Raw genomic sequence first — 6,774 nt, forward strand, 5'->3', positions numbered from 1 at the left:
TTTTGTGATGCTTGGTTTCTATGTCTCTTCTTAGAGAAATATGTATATAAAGTTCAGCTGCAATAACTGGTGAAAATTGTGTTGACTGTGAAAAAGAGTTGTTGAACTTATATTGGCTATGTATCAAAATGACTAAGGGTGAGGTTGTACACTAAGCACAAGATAACTAGGTCGTGTTAAAACTGGTCATCCCTGAGCATTATGAGCCTGCTGGAGTCAGAATAGCAAACTTTATACCACCGGAAGATCATCTAATATCAGGATTCTGTGATTTTACATACAAGGCCCATCGGTGTCTAGGATCAATTTCTTTAGGTGCTTTTTGGCCATTTAATATTCCTCAACTGAGAATAAGTTTTTTAGCTCTTTAACCCATTTTAATAGGGTTATTTGGCTCTCAGGAGTGCAACTTCTTGAGGTCTTTGTATATTTTGTAAATTAATCCTTTATCAAATATAGGATTGGTAAAGAACCTTTCCCAATATGTTGGTTGCCGTTTTGTCCTAATGACAGTGTCTTTTGCTTTCCAAAAGCTTTTCTGTTTTATGAGGTCCAATTTGTCGATTCTTGATCTTAGAGCATGAACCATTGATGTTTTGTTCAGGAAATTTTCCCCATTGCCCATGTATTCAAGAGTCTTCCCCACTTTTTCTTCTATTAGTCTGACTGTATCTTGCTTGATATGGAGGTCCTTGATCCACTTGGACTTAAGCTCTGTACATGGTGATAAGAATGGTTCAATTTGCACTCTTCTACATGCTGACCTCCAGTTGAAACAGCACCATTTGTTGAAAATGCTATCTTTCTTCCATTGGTTGATTTTAGATCCTTTATCAAAGATCAAGTGACCATAGGTGTGTGAGTTAATTTCTGAGTCTTCAGTTCCGTTCCACTGATCAGTCTGCCTGTCTCTGTATCAATACCATACATTCTTTGTGACTATTGCTCTGTAATATTGCTTGAAGTCAGGAATGGTGATTTCCCAAGAAGTTCTTTTATTGTTGAGCATAGTTTTTGCTATCCTGGGCATTTTGTTATTCCAAACGAATTACAATATGCTCTTTCTATCTCTATAAATAATTGAGTAGAAATTTTGATGGGGATTGCATTGAATCTGTAGATTGCTTTTGGCAAAATGGCCATCTTTACTATATTATTCCTGCCAATACATGAGCCTGGAAGATCTTTCCATCTTCTGAGATCTTCCTGAATTTCTTTCTTCAGAGACTTGAAGTTCTTGTCACACATATCTTTCACTTGCTTGGTTAAAGTCACACCAAGGTATTTTATATTATTTTGGACTATTGTGAAGGGTGTCGTTTCCTTAATTTCTTTCTCAGCCTGTATATCCTTTGAGTAGAGGAAGGCTACTGATTTGAGTTAATTTTATACCCTGACACTTTGCTGAAGTTGTTTATCAGGTTAAGTAGTTCTCTGGTGGAACTTTTGGGGTCACATAAGTACACTATCTTATCATCTGCAAATAAGTGATATTTTGATTTCTTCCTTTCCAATTTGTATCCATTTGACCTCCCTTCACTCTCTGATAACTCTGGCCAGGACTTTGAGTTCTATATTGAATAATTATGGAGAGAGTGGGCAGCCTTGTCTAGTCCTTGATTTTTGTGGGATTGCTGATACTCCTGTGTGTTCAGCTCTCTCTCCCATTTAACTTGGGAGCAGGGAGCTCTGTGTCTGGATCAGAGAAGATCGGGACACAGCCAGAAATGTGAAGTTTCTGGTCTCAGAGGACTTCTGCTTTTGTGTATCCTGAGTCCACCAAGAAGGTCACTTGGAGCAAAAAGTTGGCCATACCTCTGCTCTCAAGTGTGTAGTTACTCCTGATGGCTGGCTTTCAGCTTTCCATGAGAGCAGCAACCAGAGGGGTTCTGATCCTACTGCTTCTAAGTCCCTGTATGCGGGGGGCACAGATGGCACTAGGTGTTTTTCTCTTGAGTCGGGAAAGTGAGCAGAGTTATCAGGAGTGTCTACACCTCAGAAGGTCTAGCTCTCCCCACTAAGGGATTAGGTGCAGGGAGCTAGTTGACCAGTGCAGTTCAGATCTGGGTGCAGATCTGGATGGCGAACCTCCTGAGATTGATTGGCAAAGATGGGCAGACGTCCACACTGGTGATCTTGAGGAATGTTCAGATATTGGAGTTGTCCTTGGAGATTGTGAGCTGGCTCTTCAGAGTTGGGCTGTAGCGCTTATCATCATTCCACCACAGGTATGCCAGCCACTCCAGACAGGTTCACAAATCCAGCTCACACCCATACCAGAAGTGTCCAGTGAAAATCCAGAGAAAGAGAAAGTCAAACTGAGGGTCTTGGAGGACTGTAATATCCCAGGGCCAGAATGTATCATAGTAACCTAGGAGAGTACATCTGTGGAGAAAAAGATAGGGTAGAAGGTAAGGTTGGAACAGGTGAGGATAGAAAAGTTAATCTCTTAGGAAGCCTTGGACTCATGTGCAGGAACAGTTAACAGCAGGAATGAGGAAGTAAGCCTCTCCATGGCTGCACATCAGTGAGTGCACAGGCCCAACTTTGACTTTTCCACCCAAGGTTGGCAGACACAGGAGAGATTTGCATTCTGACATCAGGTGCTGATGGTATACTTAAGGTTTAGGACTCAAGAGGTATCAGTCTATGATGGGAGACACAGGAGCCCTCAAAAGAGTTCATATCTGTTTCCCAGAGAGAGTAGGTAACACACAAAAACATGTTGGGCTTCATTAGAATTGATAGAAACTCTAACTAAAGGGTCATGACTCTGTTCACTCATCTAGGAATAATTTCCCTGTGTTTCTGCATGGAGGATATCTGGAGAGGTCAAAGGGAGATTTTGTGTCTATGTTGTTAACATTCTGTTTCATGGCCTGAGTGAGTCTTATCAGTACATATTTTCCACAAAGTTGGTAAAGTTATAGTAGACTACTTGCATAGTATAAGAGTATATGCCATCTCAAGATGGCAATTATGAATACTGTAATTCCATGAAAGAGTGTGATTTCATTGACATTACTGATGTGTCAAGTTCCTCCCTCAAATATTTGAAATTGCTATTTATTTCACAATCAGGAGCTTCATCTTTATATTGATCTTTATTTGTGACAACTTGAAAATGAACAGCATAAAAAATAAACTCTAAGCATGGAGAAATTTATTCAGTTCTCTTAGATGCTGATGATCTTAGAAGAAGGCACAGTGGGCAGAGGATGCTGAAATGTACTGCACACAAGGTTAGGGCATTTATTTTTGCTGCCTTCAGAAATGTTAAAATACAATGTATCCTTCTTTGTTCATATCAGTATTGATGGTTTAGAACTTAGAGAGACTAAGATTTTCCTAAGTTTGGTGAACTTTATTCAGTGGTTTCTTGGTATGAATGTGGAAAATTTTGATTATAAATCTGATTCCATTAAATAAATCTATACCAAAGCAATACAGTTCCTTACATGAGTAAAACATCTTCATATTTTCAAATGTGTGAAAAGTAAAAATGTCCAGGTATGTCCAAACCACAAAATAAGATCTTAGCACAAATTTATATCAACACAAGAAAGAGAAAACAATCCCAGACTGTTGAGTATCATCTGTGGCTATGAACCTTCAGGTTTGAGTGGGCAATTAGACCTACAATAATACTTATGTTCTTTTTCTAGGGGGCTGTCAATGTTAAAATGACTCTTTATATATGAGTTAATAGTGTATCTTGAAAAGGAATTTTTGACATTGTCTCCAACAGACTCAAAGATAATCATATACTTTCTCATCAGGCAGGAGAAAGACTCTTTAAGAAGGCAAATATCCTGGAATGGATGACCAGGCTAAGTTGCCAGGTTTGGATGAAGGGACCAGAGGGCCAGAGATACAGTATTGCTGGGTTCCTGAATATTGAAAAGTCACACAACAGACTCTCCAGAAGACAGTGCATTAAGTCTAACCAGGAACACAGATGTTGCGTTTCAGATGTTTTGTCCATAGAAGGTATAAAAGTGAAGTGTTATCTTAAGTCTGTGATATGAGTTCAATGGATGAAGATATTTTCCCTGAGTTTTTCAGATGTACTTGAAGTAATTCTGGTTCCAAGTTCATAATGTACACACAGCGATGTGAACGATATGTTACAAAAATGAAAATACATAAATATAATCAATAAGATTTTATACAAATTTATATATAAAACACTCTGCCACATAGGGCTCAAAAATTAGAACTTATTACTCTAAATGTGGATCCCACTAACTCATACACTTAGTTTATTTCACTGATAAACATTCCAGCTTTCACGATTCCTGTACTCAGGTATACTCAGCTAGAGAGCCTATTTCCAACACAACTATTGTGTTTGTGTAATTCTAATCAGTGCCATAAGCATTGCAGTGTCTCCATGTTCACCAACGGACATTTAAGGAGAAAAGCACTGCAGACCGAACATGTATTAGCTAAGGTGAAAGTATCGATCTATCCTTCAGAAACTCTCAAGCACATAGATTGAAAATGAGGATACTACCATGTAATTTACTTGAGGATAGCATGTTACATGTTGATGGTATGAGTAATAGGATTCTAGATATGCACAGAGTAAAATAGCAACCAGACATTCCTTAAGATGATGTGTAAAGTTTGCTACCAGAGGCAGGATCTAATCCCATGAGGTGCAAATTGCATCCAGCCAGGGGAAAGAGAGTGAATCTCTTATCAGAAATTTTAAGAATCCCAGGTATATCCTCAGTGGGCTGGAATTCTAAAACTCTAACAGTGTATAACTGGTACTTGACAGGCTAATAAAACATCCTAAGTGTAAATCTGAAGAGGAGGATGAATGCAGTGCACACACCTGGAAAATCACATCAGATTGAAGACTCTCATCCCTTAAACAAAAGAAAGGGGAGTGAAGAAGCTGGTGCCAGAGCTGAACAGGGACAGGTGACCTCAGCATCTAAATGTTATTAGGAACATTATCTATGTTCATGTGTAACTTGTATTTGTATGTTATGGATGTCACCTATGCATTACCTTCAGAGTGCTTTTACCCCAGGTCAAAGACAAGCAAATATTAGTGCTTAATATTACTAATGTTTAAAAAAATTAGGGGAAAGTATAAAGAAAAGTGAGTGATAAAAATAAGTATGTAAGGAAGGTCAGACTGAAAATACACACAGCTACTCCGTCTCTCCATCACAAGTGCTGAGGGCATCGCATGGCATTAGGACCAGATCCCCTAAACTTTCCCAGCAGAACTGCATGGGCTTAACATTGAGGATGGAACATCAAGGACTGTATTCCCAGGTCACAATCAATCATATTTTCCAACTGAGAAACTTGCTACTATCCGTGGAAAGAAGTTTCAGAAAGATTTACAGATACAGCTGATGCTGATGCTGATGTCCAAACATTCAACACATCATGACTGAAATTTTCTATCATTCTTTCATTTAGATATGTAATTGCCTTCTGTCCTTTAAATAAGGTTAATATGTAATTAACAAAACATATGTTCAATTACTTGAGAACATTTACAGTGCTAAATTTGTAGTCTTGTCACCGTAGCTACATCTCATGTATTGTTTAGTCTCTGAAGTTGTGTGTTGTTAGGAAAGGAAGCCTCAGAGTCTCTTAGGACTTCCTCACTATCCAGATGTTTCTCTGTACCTGTTACTGTTTCACTCCTGATGAAAGTTCGATCTACACCACCCCTGCTGGTCTTGAGCATCCTCAAAGAGGTTTGTTTCTGAGCATACAGGGAAACTGCTCACTGTGTCTCCTGCACAGTAGCACAAAGCAGTGTCTTAGTTGTCCACACTTCTGCTTCAGAATGAACTTATTCTTGAATGAGTAACTGACATTCAGATGGATTCTTCGTGGAAGTCTCCAAACTTCATACAAACCTTATTCTCTTTTCTCTTAGGGTACGTAAGTTCTTCCTGAAGGTGAACAGCCATGAGGAGGCTCTCTCACCTCCCAACATTTATGATTCAGCATCACACAGTGCAGAGGTCCAGTTTCACCTTGAGGAGAGTATTGAAGTAAAGCAGGAATGGGAATGGGTCTAATATAATAATGACACAGGTTCAGTAGTGGATGTAAGCTGTCAGTTCAAATAATCTCTGTTTACCCAAGGATTCTCATTACTCTTCCTTCCTCTCCTTTCATGCTTCTGCCGTCGCCCATTTTCTCATTCTTTTTCCTTCTCTCCTTTCATTCTTTCTTCCTCCACACCAGAGAGCCTGAATCTAGTCTTTTATTTCCTAAAGTTACAACTTTAAGGCTTTCACCATTATTAATAATCATTTTTTGAAAATCCTTAAATTTACATAAATTCCATGAAACCCAGATCATTAATCACAACCCCTGTTTCCTGAAAACAGAAATTAAACACAAAGCAAAAGCACATTTCCTTATAAGTTTTACACAGCCTGTTCTTCACAGGTAGCTTGGCACATGTCTTTTGGTTTCCTGGTACAGCAGAGAGCATTCCTTAGTAACTATTTTCATGGAAGAACATAAATGTCACACACCCACTACTAACATTGAAATGTCTTTTTTTAAGTTTTTAATTTCATGCATGTAAAGCAGCCAGCTCTCTCTAATATCTCTCTAGTCATTGTCATAGCCAATCCTACAAGTGACTAGGAGAACAAACTACAAACTTTTTGTATCCTTGTGCATCACCTTTTGATTCTCTAAGCTTTATTTCTTTATGCTAGCAATTCCATAGCCTAAGGTGCTCTCTAGATATATACAATTATATACAACATACTTTTTGGA

This window comes from Rattus norvegicus, chromosome 6 (genome assembly GCF_036323735.1).
Source record: "Rattus norvegicus strain BN/NHsdMcwi chromosome 6, GRCr8, whole genome shotgun sequence".
Lineage (NCBI taxonomy): Eukaryota > Metazoa > Chordata > Mammalia > Rodentia > Muridae > Rattus > Rattus norvegicus.